Raw genomic sequence first — 15,010 nt, forward strand, 5'->3', positions numbered from 1 at the left:
AAGACTGATTTCTTTAAAAAAAGGATGTATTTTTATGGAGATTTACTTTAAAATTCTACTCATTTTGTACTAGTATTATTTTCAAGAAAAAGAAAATAGAATTGCAGAATAAAGGTATGGATTTTATTTATCCTTATTTATTTTGTGCCTTGCAATCTAATTTGAATTTGCCTATTTAATTTATGACTGTTTTATTCATAAATATATATTCAATAATTTAGTTTCCACTATTCCTTATGAATATTCTCCTTACTTTTAGCAAGGCTCTTTCATTTTGTGGTAATTAACGTTTCCAATTGTATTCAGCACCAAAAGAGAATTCAGCATTGAGACTGTTGGGCAATTAAGTGTGACCTTTAAAAAAAAAAAAAAAAGAATTATGTCTTTATTGATCAACCTGTATGCTGCTTAAATCTTGAAGCTTCTCTGAACAGCCAATAGGATCAGCCTATGGCTTTTGATGCCTTATTCGCTGTTCTTATTCGCTGTTTGGTATTATTTTTGGTATGCTTAAAATAGTTCAGCTTCAGCCTCTGGAAGACATTTATGTACACAAGCCAAATTCATTCTTTCCTTTCTCGGAGGTCACTACTTGAAAAAGCGTCCATGCTTTCCTCTGTTTATTGAAAATCAGGCGCTTACAAAGACAGCCCTGTATGTAGCGTCATTCTCAGCGACAGCCTGAGGAACCGTGTAAGGACCTTTCTTCTCCCAAATGGTGGCGCAGGTTCTAGGACTGGGGAGAAAAGAATCCATCTCCATCGGAGGACTGAGCGGGCATTCGGCCGCAGACATGCCGGAGAACGCAAGCACAAAAGGGGCCTTTCTGAATGCGGCCACAGGGAACAGCAACTCTGGCGGCAATCGCAGTTCTTAGCAGGATAAAGATAAACCGGCTCAGATCCGCTTCAGCAACATTTCTGCGGGGAAAGGTGATGGATGGGACACCCCGTTGTCTTTATAAGGGGAAGGATGGAGGGGGTAGAGGGGAGGATGAATGGATCCTCCGTTAACATCTGGCGGGCTCGGGCAGGGGCTCCCGGTCCCTAAAGCATCCAGACCACACCCCTCGGCCCTCCGCTTCTTTTGTTGGAATGAACTGAGGTTCTTTCAGAGTCTTGTTGAAGATAAAAGAGGGTCGGGCAGCATTAAGTTTTGAGTTTGGTGTGTGTGTGTGGTTTGTGCTTATAATAAGACTGCAGAACAGTTCATTTAGTGATTGTTCAGTTACAACGGCACTGAAAAAAGAGACTTATGACAATTTTTCACACTTATCACTGTTACAGCAACCCCAGCCACATGATTTGCTTGGCAAGTTGTTCATATTTGTGATGGTTGCAGAATCCTAGAGTCATATGATCCCTTTTTGTGATCTTCTGACAAGTCAATGGGGAAGCCAGAATCACTTAACCGTGTTACAAATTTAACAATTGCTGTGATTTCTCACTTGGCAACATAAATTCTGTGCTCAATTGTGGTCTTAAGTCGAAGATTACCTGTATTCTCAGGAAGGCTTGATGAACTACTTCAGAGGCTTTTACCAATCATCTTCAGGTGCATTTATATACAGCATTTCTGCTGAACCAAAACTAAAGAACTCTGCATGTTCAGACACTCAAAAGGAATCCTTTGATACAGCCATGTCAAATTTTCTTGAAGGTGCACCTTTTATTATTATTTTCTGCAAGGCCTCACTTGCAGTAGTGTACTTTCAAATACTTTGTAGAGGCTTAATTGTAATTGAGCTCCTGTGTGTAGATCCATTGGAAACTGATATGAAGTTGTTAAATGCTTATATGTGTTTTCAGAAGTAATATTCCAACATTCCTGCTTTTAAACTACATTTCAAGCTGTATTTTAATTTCAATTTCAGAGAGCTAATTTCAGATGGTGGAGCACCAGAAATAGACTTGGCATTACACTTGAATGAATAGTCACGTGGTTTAAGTGGCATGGAATCTTTTTGCGTTCCTGCTTATGGAGAGGCTCTGGGAATTATGCCATTCACCCCGCCTTAAATGCAGGCCTTAATCTGATTGATACTGTTACAGAGCTGGGACAGATATGCGCAAGAAGAGAAAACTGTTGGCATTAATGTCAGAAAGGTAATCTACAAAGGGCAATAAAGTAAATGATGTATCACATTATTACACATTATTTTGTAAAGTTTTGTAAAATTCTGCCATTTTGGAGTTCACTGATACTATTGTTTCAAGTTGTTTATTGCATTATGCATAACTCAAAGAATTGCTTTTGAAATTACAGTAGTAAATTGCAGAGATGCAGAGATGTTTGTAATACTGTTTATTTTTCAAAGGCTGATCCAATTTAGAAACATAAGTGAAATAATATCCCTTTTTTGCTATTATCTTAGAATATTGGACATTTTAGCAAGTGGCAATTTAATTGAAATATTTTAAAAATTCCCATAATGGAAATTGTGACTTAATTTGCTTTTTGTAGCATGTCTAAATGAAGAGCAAAAAAGCAGTTCACTTCAACAGATCCCATAAGCAGCATAATAGCAACTTAAGTACATGTCTCTGGCTTTTGTCCTGATGCTTCTTTCTAATATACATACAATTTTTGCAATTGGCATTTCAACTAAGAAGGCTGTTTTTTGCCCATGGTTCTGTTGAAGTCAAAAACATTCTAGCTTGACCTGTAATGCAATTTGCACATTTCATATATGAAAATAAAATGCATAAAGGAACAGGATGGCAATGTTTCAATATAACTCAGCTGTTGTTTTACAATAGTTGCTGTTCATAATTTTCGTATGTCTGTCCTATTGGCAGAGGTGGTCTTCAGCCAGTTCTGACAGATTCTGGAGAACCGGTAGTGGAAATTTTGAGTAGTTCAAAAAACTGGCAAATAGGCTGGCTCCGCCCCTGCTGCCTCCCAGCTGATGATCTTTTGTTGCCCTGAACAGGGGAATGGAGCTGGAAAGCAGGTTAGTGGGGTAGGGAGGGATTGGGGATTTTTCACTATCCTTCCCCTACGATGCCCACAAAGCCACACCTATAAAGCCATGCCATGCCCACCGAACTGGGAGTAAAAAAATTTGAATCCCACCATTACCTATTGACCATCTGAAGCTGCTTCTGATGATTATCAATCCTATCTGGCCAACATGAATCACTGACTGGGAATCATTGACATTGCCATCAACCTTGATGGGGGAGAAGTTGGAGTTGTGCTTGCTTATAATTATAATGCAAGGGGAAGACTGAGGCTTAGTCACTCTACAATAGCTTAGTCAAGTGTGTGCAGTGTTAGTATACCATATATTGGTGCAGCCACACTAATTCCTTTTGAATTAAAATGCTCTTCATTAAAGTGGTCTTATTTTGAGAAGGGATATTTCATTAGAAAAGAAATATTGAATTATGCATAATTTAATGGGAATAGAAAACGGGGGAAGGGATTTTTTTTAACATTAGCCCCTTCAATAGTCCTTTCCCTAGTGAACTAATTAAAATATATAGCATTACTAAGTATGTTTGCTTCTGGGTTCTATTCAAGGTGTTGGTTATCACATTAAAACCTCTCATGGCATGGGTCCAGGAACTGCTCACCCCAAAGCGATTGGCCTACCCCACCCACACCGGCAGAAGGGACAGTTTCTGAGCATAGATAAAGCTGGCTGAGAGCTTCTTCCTGCTGAAATAATTCCTTCTTTGAGTTTTAGATATGTCAGTGAACATGGCAGTCACATAGCTAGAGACAGTAATTGGTATGTCCAACCCTGAATGTTATTTAGAATGTTATTTCTACATTATTTTAATAAACAAAAGTGAGCAAGTTTTGACCTCTATCTAGCCCACGGGTATCAAACTGGTGACCCATGGGCCGGATGCATCACGAGCAGGCCACACCCGTCCCAGCTTCACGAAGGGAAAAATGTCATGATATGTCACATGATAGCAACGTGATGCTGCAAGGTTGACACCTATGATCTAGCCCATTGATCTTTTTTCTATAGCCCCCACATTTGCATAATTTAATAAAGGGGTGTGATTCTCCATCCTCTTCTTGGTAATAAAACAGGCTTAATAAGCTTTTATCTCCTGCAAAAAGGCTCGGGGAAAGCTAGGCTAAACCTACTTGGGCTGTACTTTTTCTTTATATTTGTCTATATAAACAGAATCCCTAACCATTTCTGCAATTAAAGTTAATATAATTTTGTTACTTCCAAAACTATATTCTAAATATGGGAAATATTTGTCAAAGCATTTATTTTTTTAATTTTAAAAATTCCTTTAGTTGAAACATCTAACAATGACCCTTAAGCTCAGTGATCTGAGAGCCAAGGTGGTGCAGTGGTTAAATGCAGCACTGCAGGCTACTGCTAGATCAGCAGGTCAGCGGTTCAAATCTCACCGGCTCAAGGTTGACTCAGCCTTCCATCCTTCCGAGGTGGGTAAAATGAGGACCCAGATTGTTGGGGGCAATATGCTGACTCTCTGTAAACCGCTTAGAGAGGCCTGAAAGGCCTATGAAGCGGTATATAAGTCTACTGCTATTGCTATTGCTATTGCTATCTCTCTTTAAAAAGAAGTCACTCCCCAAGTATTAAATACTTGTTTTGGTTTGCAGTTCTAAGCAGAATTAAAATGAGCTTCTTATGTTGAGAAATTACATACATACACACAAAATATTGGCTGATAGGTACAGCATGTGATGAGAAAATTAGAAACTGCATGATTATATTTTAGCATAGACATTTGAAAAGGTGTTTAACATTCTTCCAATTGCTCCAGTGTCCTTTTTGTCCAATTTTTGTAAATTTGTAAAATCAAAATGAGAGTTTCTTCCATAATATAATTGAATGTAAGTGAAAATGTATTTTGTAAATATAATTGTGAAAATTTAGCATATTATATGGAGAATGAAGGCTGACAAATTATACACTGATATCATTCTACCTAATATGTTCTGTCCTCATTTTTTTTTTTACAGGTGAACACTCAAAGAAATGACTAAAGGAAGAGGCAGTACTCTTAACTAGTACACTACCCTAAGTTTGGAACTTGGCTCCTTTATAGAATCACTGCGTTAGACACTTACTGTCAGGCCTGCAGTCATATTCCGTTTAGGATTTTGGCTTGCCACACACACACATTTTCTTTACTATGCTGTTTCATTAGTGGCGTAATTGAGAAGGGGAATAGTAAGGAGGAGAATTGTAGAATGTGTTGTCAAAATAAAACATTCCTTTCTAGAAGCCCAAGGTCATTCTTTGTCTCCACACCTCTGCACCTGACCGGAACTAGATGGATGGAAATGCCAGTGTGCCAGAGGAAGATTGAACCATGTGATGGACTTGTGGGTGTGGGGACAAGATCATGAACTTTCAACTGGGTGGGAACCCCAGGAAGCTTTCAAATTCGGGTTTCCCACAAATGTACCAATATGTCTCTCATTAAATTGGAATTTTGATGAAAGCTATGCCTTGGACTCTGATTAAATTCTGGATATTTGGAACGCTGACACTTACTTAGCTTGCGGTTGTGTTCATGTTCTGTCAGTCTAAGTTAACACATGTGATATGACCCAAGTGCCACGACTTATGTTCTGACATCTGGATAGAAAGAAAGCTTATAATTTTCACTGACATAATCAATGTGAATGAAATTAATTGACTGACTAGCCAAATCCCATCATTAGCAAAAAAATATTTTTGCTTGGAATGATTAACTTGGTGTTATCTTGAAAATTTGTATTAGTGATTATTAAACCATTTTTTTCCTGAGTTTCCACTGTTTCTTTCCCATTTAGCATTTCACACGCACTTTTTAACATCAAGTATTTCGTTATACATCCACACTTCCATATTATCTGTTTAATTAATTTAACACGTTTTTAAAACTTTTATTATATCACTTAAGGCTTAGAATTCTTTTTTCTTAGTTCAAATTTCTAAGTCCACTTCCACTTTTTATTTGTTTTTTATCTTCCACCAAAACAGTCCAGTCCAAAACAGGCTTGCAAAAACAAATCCTTGTTGATTCTCACAGCTTAAAAGTATCTTTTTTGTTACATTCAAGGTCAAATAGATGTGGTTTCTTCTTCTGTTAGTTCTTGTAGTATTTTCTTTTCACCACTAGATGTCTCCCTCTCAGTTTAAGGCAATGTGTTCTAGCTGTCAAAAATCCGTTTTATTCCAAAGAACACGAACAGGTAGCAAAAGAAAGAAATGACGCCCCCCCCCCAGTGCTTTTATTGTTAATGTTTCCAGGGCCAAATTTTTAGGATGAAAATCTTAAGGCTTTCTGTTTTTGTCACTGCCCCCCCCCCCTCTGTTTAAATCCCCCGTCTGTCAAAATAGCTGCTAAATTCTGCTCTGGGTCTCTCTTTAATCCAAATTAAAAGTTTCTTTACCTTGGGTTGATTGCTCTTTCACCCAGCTCTTTGTTCCAGCACCTTTCCTGCTCATATGACTTGGTCCGGATGCCCTGACTTTAAAGCGGCCATTAAAGCTGCTGTCCCTGCTGGTTTGAAGAGCTTTATCTTGGACCTTTCAAGGAACTTGCTGGTTCCTCTTTGGTCTGCAAGATGTCTCTTTTTTTCCACCTGTTCCTCCAGAACAGGCTCCGACCCAAGGGTCCCTCACAGTGAGTGTCCAGCTGGATGTTCGTGGAGACCATCAGAGTTCTGCTATTTCCCAGCTGTTCCCATCGTGGCACTTCTGGTCTCTCAACATCTTTGTTCTTGTAGATAATGGCCTTAATCTGTGTTATATCCAGGTACAGGAAAGAACTCCCAGGAGATTGAAAATGTTTTTCTTGGTTTTTCTTTTTAATACCGGTAATAGATCATTATTATAGATCAAGAGCCAAGGTGGCGCAGTGGTTAAATGCAGCACTGCAGGCTGACTGCTAGATCAGCAGTTCAGCGGTTCAAATCTCACCGGCTCAGGGTTGACTCAGCCTTCCATCCTTCTGAGGTGGGTAAAATGAGGACCCGGATTGTTGTTGGGGGCAATATGCTGACTCTGTAAACCGCTTAGAGAGGGCTGAAAGCCCTATGAAGCGGTATATAAGTCTACTGTTATTGCTGTTATTATTATTATTTTTTCTAAATTTAGGTTCTGTTTTGTTTTGCTTGTAAGAACCAGTGTTTGTTTTAATGTGTCATTAATTGTGAAACAGTTTTTAAAATTATACCAGCCAGAATTGCATTCTTGTGATTTATAGTGAGATGGATTCTTTATTTAGGGAATAAATGTTTCCCAGTTCAGAAATGAGAGAGAAATTAAAGGAAGAACTTTGTAGAGATTAAAATTAAAAACTATTAAAATTTAAGTTAGATCTGAACATTATCTACGTAATTTATTGCTTTCTAATAGCAGATTAGGAAATAAAGGTGCCATTAGGCCAGACAGCAAAACTTTTAAACAAAGTGAAGAATCCAAATGCAAGCCAAATACTAACATTAAAGTCCCTGATTTTGAAACATTACAAAAATAAAAATCCAGAAGCAGCTTCAAATACATAAGAAAGTGAAAAGTATAATCAGTGAGCCTTTCAATGTGCATACACCAAATATTCTATCCAAGAAAGAAAGTTCTTGATATTGAAATGGATGAAGCAACATTGAAAGAAACAAGTTGCTCTTATGTCTGCACAATCTCACACTCAAATGAAGTCTTTGACTGCAAATGAACGCACTAGGCTGTGTACAGCAGGGGTGTCAAACTCACATCACATCACATGACATCGCTAAACCAGGGTGGGCATGGCCAGTGTGGGACGTATCTGGCTCGCGGGCTGTGAGTTTGACCCTCCTGGTGTACAGTCAAAGATTTACAGAATCTAGACAGTTAGAAGCCATAAGGTAAGTCATCAACATGCTGGGAAATTAAACCCAAGTTCTTTATAGTAAGTAAAAAGCATGCAGATATTGAAAATACTTGTTTTAGGAAGTATGAAAAATGTTTTCACTTCAAGGATGTTCAAACTTCAGAATTGTCATTGTGAATGTTCTAAGTGAAACATCTCATGAACGATTTTAAAGAAAGTACTGTTCCTACCATTTGAGAGTTTCATTGTTCTATTCTGCTGTTGAAAAACGTGGCCTTTGTAGTGAAACCAGCTTGGTCTGCATTTACTGATGCTTCGACTCTCAGCCCAGTATATATATACACATACATACATACACACACACACATACACACACACATACATACATACACATATACGTGTGTGTGTGCGTGCATATATATATGTATGTATGTATGTATGTATGTGTGTGTATGTATGTATGTATGTATGTATGTATGTATGTATGTATGTATATAATCTGCTCCACTTGAATTTAGCTGGCCATTTTCTGGACTTCAGAGGAAAAGTTATTCCATTATTAATTTGAATATCCCTCAGAAAAAGTCCTGGTTAAGTTAGCCATTTACCATAAATTGAAAGACTACCATTCTTAACAGATTTAAGTAGAGAATTCAACTGAAATCAATAAGATTGCAATTTCAATCAGCACTGAGCCCAGGTGGTATAATGGTTAACATACAGTATTGCAGGCAACTTCTGTCCACAGCCTAGAGTTTGACCAGGATAGGACTCAAAGAGCCATCCCATCCTTCTGAGGTCAGTAAAATGAGAATCTAGATTGTTGGTGGCAATATGCTGACATTGTAAACCACCCAGAGTGTGTTGTAAAGTACTATGGGGGCATTATATAAGCCTTAAGTGCTATTGATACTTAATTAGTAAATTTTAGCAAATATTTCTTGATTATATTGAAAAGTCGGATTGAAAATTAAAGTGAATTATGGACTTTTGTTATTACAAAATTCTTATTGAATTTCTATCCCATGATACTCTTTCATTTTCTGTTTTTCATATTTCCTGTTTTTTTAGTAGAGCCAGTTTGGTGTAGTAGTTAAGGCACTAGCGCTGAAACTCTTTTGCTACAGAGAGTTAGGTACATTTAAATCCCTTTGGAATCAATTTATTCCAATGATGACTGGTATAAAAAACAAAAGCATTCACAGCAGTTACTAGCACAAATGACAGGATTGAGTACTGTATGATTTGAAATGAAGAATGTACAACATGACACCTTTTCCTCATCTACAGCTTTAAATTCAGGCTTATAGCTCCTCATTCATAAAACCAATTAAATAGACCTACAGATCCTCCACTCTAAATGTCCATTTCCTGAATCCTACTTTTGTTACATGAACAGTGTAAGGCTGCTGGGTTTGCACTTAACATGTGTCCAGGAGATGGCACCCTCATTTTAGCATTTCAAAATTAAGCCACATTTTAGCTCTTAACTGATTGAATTTAAGACTGTCTGAAAGAACAAGAAAACTGCTCCTAAAGAGGGAGCTGAATTTCCAAAAGGTGTGTGACTACTTCTCTCTGGCAGATTATTTCTCAAATAGATTTCATGTCACACATTTTTAAATTTCAGGTTATGGATCAGCAATCTTATTCTGCCTATAAATCTGTCTTTCTTTTGTTCTGTCTGATGCTTAGAGATGTCAGCTCACAGTCTGTCCAATTCTGCATTTACAGGAACCATGTCTATCAAACTGAGGCATGGTGTAAAATATTCACAGCATTCAGACAAGGCTTGAGGTAAATGCTATGGTCCCTGGTCCTCTGACCTTTTCCACAGCTGTTAAAATCTATGATGGACTGTTCTGTTGAGGGAGGCTTGTTTTCTGCCCCTTTGATCTGAAAGGGGCATCTAGATTAGAAGTGAATAGGACAACATGAGGTGTATCTTTTCCTGAGGGGAGAGGGGGAGAGGTGAAAGAGAGAGAGAAAATGAGAATGAGAATGAATCAAGTGGTTAGACTGCCAACCCAGTCTAGGACTGGGGTGAGTCTGATAGGCTGTTTTAGTATATTTCAAGTGTAGCAGTTCCTTGAAGGAAAAGCATGTGCTGAACAGCTCTATACAGGGAAATCAACCAAAGTAGTTTCTGCAAATGTACAATGGATGCCCAGAGATCACATGCTTTATGATGTGGTTATGGATTGAGGAAGATTAACCCTTTATGAGGTGGAGCATCTTATTTCCTTCAGAGGAAGCTTTTCTGTATAAGCCTACATCTTTCAGAGCTGTAAGTTGAATTAACTGGTTTTCTTTCCAGTTCAAATTCCTTTCACTTTTTGATGGTCCTAGAGACTTTTCAGAAAGCTGTTTACAACAGACCTTTAATGGCTAATGATTTCCCTCCTGCATTGTGTCTGATCTTCAATATGTACCAGCTGTAGGAGGAATACAAGATCTAGTAGAAAGACATCAATTCCTCCCTTTTCATTCATGTCATGTTCTTTTTATTGAAAATGGTTCTATGAAAGAATACCGGACCTACCCATACACAGAACTGACACAAGAGAATTGAATTGTTTGTTCATATGTGCAGATAGATTCAGACATCTTTGCACATCTGTTGTGCAAAATAGGCACGCTTCAAAGGGGAGAAAGAATATAGTAGAAGTAATGTGTTGGTGCAGGGGTGGGTACACTGAAAGTCATATGGGTAAAGTATGCTGCCTCACTTCCTAATTAAGAAGAGAGTTTAGTGACATTTGTTCGTTGCAATATATTAGGCCATAAAGGGAGTGTCAGCGTTCTAAATACCATGCAGAATTAAATCAGAGTCGAAGGCAAAACTATGCTTAAAGTTCCAATTTAATAAGGCAGGCATGTTGGCATCGTGCTGTGGGATTCCAACTCTGGAAGTTACATCAGAATCCCACCCAGTTAAAAGTTCATGATCTTGTCCCCACACCCACAGTCCATCACATGGTCCAATCTTCTTCTTCCACGCTGGCGTCTCCACCCAGCTGCTTCCGGTGAGGTGTGAAAGTGCGGAGTCAAAGGATGACCTTGGCTTCTAGTAAAGAATGAAAAACAATACATTCCACAATCCTACTCCTTCTATTCCCCCTCCCATCGACTATACTTAAAGAAACAGCATAATGAAATAAGAGAAAGTGTGGCAGGCCAAAATTCTAAAAGGAATATAAATGCAGGCCTGACAGGCGGCCTCTCCTCAGAAGAAAAACGCTTTTTGAAAAGAGAATAACATAAAAGTTAACATAAAAAAAAATTAACCACCTACTTTCCCCCCCTAGGGGGCCCTTTGGCTTATCGGGAAACTTCTCGTGGAATTGTTCTACTAACTTTTCCACTTTTAAGTTCCAACTTTTCACCCAAGTGGCTTCAGACAAAGGGTAACCCTTCCATTGCACTAAATACTGCAAGCAACCCCTATTCAACCTAGAGTCTACAATCTTTTCCACCTCAGATTGAAAAGGAATATAAATGCAAGCCTGACAGGGACAACCTGTAAACCAAACTACGTAGCTTCTGGATGTAGTGTATCAGTTGGCCAAAAGCATGTCTGCCTGTCTCTGTCTCTAGTCAGACACAAGAAATCAGAAAACAAGTTGGTTCAAATCACTACAGGTTTATTTCATGTTAACACTCTGCAAGAATCTAAGCTACTAACAGTGAAAGTAAATTGAATTCAAGATGTACTGGATTAGATCTCTTGTGGACATGTAGGGAGTCAAGCCTGTTGACATGCTTGACCTCTCCCTTCCTTGTCATCTTCTACACTATCTTCCCCATTATCTTATGTAAAACTGCTTATGAAACTAGTACATCCTGACCCAAATACATCCATACTCCCTCCATAATGGATATTGAACTGAGAAGAATGTGGCTACTACCTAGTCTAGCCAGTCAAGGAAAGCCAACTTTTGTGCCAGGAGAGGCATGGATACAACAATTTCCCCATTTTTCTCTCGCCCAAAGTGATCATAATTAATTTATGTTTATTACTAGAGCCCAGATGAGTGAGACACTGCTCATGCAATATAATTTAAGTAGCAAGAAAATGTCAGTATTTGAAGGGGAATCTTTCTTTGTTGATGTTGTAACAGCAACCCAATATAATAAGGAAATAGGTAAACTGGTAGCCTGCTACATGTAAAATATGTGCTACTTTGGGGCATCAGTAAGGGGATGGTAGTATTTAAAAAATCCCCTTAAAAGTGTATTGTATGTGGAGACCATCTTGATTTTTTTAAATCCATATTCTTCTAAATACATTTATTGCAATAACAGGAACAGGTTGCAAGTGATATAATACAATATCTATGGAGATTTCAATTACTAAAAGAATTCATATATTAGATTTATCTCTTTCATTCAGAAACTCAAAGCAACATATGTATGAACATATGAACAACCAAACTTAGAAAGCACCATTGACCACTCATTTCAACCTTGAGCTACAAATATTCTCCTGTATTGAAACAGATAACTTTGTCAGATCCCTTATGTGATACTGCCATTCAATTGGGAGGAGCGGGGCCTTGGAGTTAAATTACTAGCAGTACCTGTAACAACTGAAATTTACAACTGGTTTCCTGTCGCCAGAAGGCTGGAGGTCCCAGCACTCTGGAGGGATGTTTATGGTGGTCATGAGGGATAACTTACTTTAATGTCAAACTAGAGATAGCCATGGGAACATGTCTTTTATTCGACTCTTAGGGCAGAAGAGTTAAGGAAACATCTTCACACTTGTGTATTGGCCAGAATCTGCATTCGGACAAAGGGGAGGGGTCATTATCAGTTTAATCCCACTTGCATTGCCTAAAGGGTTTCAGATGTTGCTTTGCCTTTAATGGTTTCCATTCTGCTTAATTAAAGGTTCTTTTTGAAATAATCCGTTTCAAGAGTCTTTACTTTCTTAAGTTAGGAGAGGAGCCATTACACTTCCTCAAACTGATAACTTCTATTTTTCTACCTGGTTGTATTCATTTGGATCAATTATTTTCTTTCCAAATGTATTAGGGTAATTGCTAGGTAATGACCAAGAATTAAAGTACAATCAAACTGCTCTCATTTTGAAAGGTCTTAATGACATATATGGGACTACCTCTTTCAAGTTGACCTGTCTTGACCCATCCCATGGATTCATCATGAACTGTAGTTTGAAAGTCCTTGTCATCAAGTGATGATGAAGGCACCATGTTTTTTTTTGTATAAATTCCATCTCTGTGGAGAGATGCCGTACATCTCTATGAACATATAGATTGTACCAACTCCCTTTGGTAATTAGAAAGGTAGCCAAAACAAACTGGGAAAGTTTTACGGAATAATTTTTATGTTATTTTAATGTAATTATTGAAATTTTTTTTTTTAAGTATGGGATCCTTGCTGTTGAGATATTTCTAGTTACTGTGATTGTGGCTATGGGCTTTTAAAATGTTTTATGTTTATGTGTATTTTAACTGCTGAGTGTCCCATGTGGAGCAAGCAGTTTACAAAGACCACAATAAATACATTCCCGAAGATGGACTTGGGCATTCCCCACTTTTTAAAGTTATGAGGTAGCCAAGGTTGTTGGTCTGTGTGATTTTTTTTTCTGCATGATCAATATTTAGACAGCAAGGAAGGGAATGCTAGACTTGAGCTTTTCCATACCAGGAAGACAGAATGATGCAAAGTATATAACAGAAAACATGAACTTTCTTATTACCACCTCCAGTATTATAATAAGCTCACGAATGTCCCAGAGAAATTTGAAAGAAATGCTCAAGCACCTGGAGAATAAGTCAGAAAAACAGAAGCTTCTTTCATAAGGTAGGAAAACTTTTGAAAAATTGCCAGGCACAGTTCATCATACACCCTTTCTTCTTTGCTTTATTGAACACATTTCTGACGCACAAGTACATAACAGACTCCATGAACCATAGTTTGCTAAGAGATTGCTCTTCTGACAAGGTTTCTTGCATCATTACTAAATAATAGCTGCAGTGCCTGCATACCAGGGGTGGGTTTCAACTGGTTCGCGGCAGTCCCCGCGAACCGGTTGGTCAGCGAACCCGGAAGTAAGTAACTTCCGGGAACGGCGAAGGGCCCTCCCGCCCGCCCGCGCTCCTTACCGGTCTTTGAAGGCTTCTGCGCTTCCACGCAGGCGCATGGCACATACAGCGTCTGCGCGAGTCTCCGCGAGCAGCTAGAGCATCGCGCAGGTGCTAAGACGCATGCGTGAACTGCGCGCATGCACGAGGACGCCGCCGGCCCCATTCCAACCAAACCGGTTGGAACAGGATTAGCAACCCACCCCTGCTGCATACAGAACAGCAGCTGCTATTGGCAGGAGAGGGAAGGGGAGCCAGGCCCATCTCTTCTCAAGATACATTTGCCCCATGTACTCTTAACTCTGAAGAGGAGAGGGAGAAAAAGCCTAACTTGTGGGATCTAATCTACTAGTGGACCCAAGCACAATAACAAAATTAAAGCAACCTATTTCTTGAGGTAAAGAGGCAGTGATTTATCAGGGGGAGATATCAAAAAACAAGATGATGTGATGATGTCTTTCAGGATTCCAATGTTCCATCTTGTGAAAGCCAATCCTTCAGTTCTGCAGAGGCCTTTAACACAATAAGCCATTTTTCTAGTGTGGAGTTCGCTACAATTGACGGCTACCCCCCACATTCATGGAGGGATACATTTGGCAACTTTGGTGGGAACCCTAGCTTTAGTTTCACAGCTCTAATCCATTTCCCTCTTTTTTGTGCAAGCATAATAATTTTCATAAGGTATTACTAAAGTACCATCAGAGTAAACATCTCAATAAATGAAGGAAGAATAAACGATCCCTTCCCTTCCTTCACCATAGATTCGTATAACAGCAATTTCATATTGGCAGTGATGTTTTCAGTGAAGAAAGAGTTCAGTCATAAATGAGGTCATTCCTGAGCTGGCTAAGCAGAGTCAGACTAGATTAGCAGAAGAATGGGAAGCCATCAAAACTTTTAGGGCTGAGCTGGACATGACTGGGAAGTTAATAATAGATAGCTAAAGGTAAAGGTTCCCCTCACACAGGGGTGGGTTACGGCAGTCACTACTGCTGGTTCACTCGTGGGTGTGCAGCACGTGTGCACGTGCTTGATGAATGCTGTGCGCGCATGCGCAGTATAATAAAAATTGTTCTGCACATGCACAGAAGCAAA

At 38.8% G+C, this 15,010-nt stretch overlaps 1 long non-coding RNA gene across 2 annotated transcripts; it reads left to right on the forward strand.

The window, feature by feature from the left end:
- The first annotated feature begins 711 nt into the window (after nt 1–711).
- LOC116506683 lies at nt 712–5,143 on the forward strand. Of its 2 annotated transcripts, none has more exons than XR_004255063.1 (3): nt 712–932; nt 1,874–2,105; nt 4,963–5,143. It is a non-coding gene; the product is annotated as an uncharacterized LOC116506683 (long non-coding RNA). The 2 variants fall into 2 exon arrangements; XR_004255062.1 differs by lacking the exon at nt 4,963–5,143 and adding an exon at nt 2,799–2,838.
- The last annotated feature ends 9,867 nt before the right edge of the window (nt 5,144–15,010 follow it).

The sequence above is a fragment of the Thamnophis elegans genome, chromosome 3 (assembly GCF_009769535.1).
Source record: "Thamnophis elegans isolate rThaEle1 chromosome 3, rThaEle1.pri, whole genome shotgun sequence".
In the NCBI taxonomy this organism is placed as follows: Eukaryota; Metazoa; Chordata; class Lepidosauria; order Squamata; family Colubridae; genus Thamnophis; species Thamnophis elegans.